We start from the raw sequence: 796 nt of genomic DNA on the forward strand, positions 1-796 counted from the left end.
TTTCCCTTTTTAAATTTTCTAACCTACCTGCCCGATTAAGGGATCTGACATTCCACTCTCCGATCCGTAGAACGCCAGTTTTCTTTCTCCTGATAACGACGACCTCCTGAGTAGTCCCTGCCCAGAGATCCGAATGGGGGACTATTTTACCTCCGGAATATTTTACCCAAGAGGACGCTATCATCATTTAACCATACAGTAAAGCTGCATGCATAATAAGGTAATAATTAATTTTCTTTGCTTTAATTGGTCCCAAGCTACTGCCTGCACGCCATTATACACATGTGATATCCAAGACAGAACTTTCCCCTCTTCTTAATTAGGTAAGGGCAACGGCCTTGCCGCAGTGGATACACCGGTTCCCGTCAGATCACCGAAGTTAAGCGCTGTCGGGCGTGGCCGGAACTTGGATGGGTGACCATCCGGGCTGCCATGTGCTGTTGCCATTTTTCGGGGAGCACTCAGCCTCGTGATGCCAATTGAGGAGCTACTCGACCGAACAGAGCGGCTCAGGTCTAAGAAAACCATCGTAACGACCGGGAGAGCGGTGTGCTGACCAGACGCCCCTCCTATCCGCACCCGCAACTGAGGATGACACGGCGGTCGGATGGTCCCGATGGGCCACTTGTGGCCTGAAGACGGAGTGCTTTAATTAGGTAACCTAAGCAACAATTCAGGAAAGATTAACTGAGTTAGTGCTGCCTTTTGTAATCTACAGTGAACGTATGTATATTGAAATATCAATTCTTTGCAGTTCTTGATTATAATGAAGAATACTTCTGTAAAGTGAGTTTTC

The 796-nt window shown here is 47.4% G+C and overlaps 1 pseudogene; it reads left to right on the top strand.

The window, feature by feature from the left end:
- Positions 1–328: 328 nt before the first annotated feature.
- Positions 329–446, top strand: LOC126196023 (5S ribosomal RNA; annotated as a pseudogene).
- Positions 447–796: the final 350 nt, after the last annotated feature.

This window comes from Schistocerca nitens, chromosome 7 (genome assembly GCF_023898315.1).
Source record: "Schistocerca nitens isolate TAMUIC-IGC-003100 chromosome 7, iqSchNite1.1, whole genome shotgun sequence".
Classification (NCBI taxonomy): Eukaryota; Metazoa; Arthropoda; class Insecta; order Orthoptera; family Acrididae; genus Schistocerca; species Schistocerca nitens.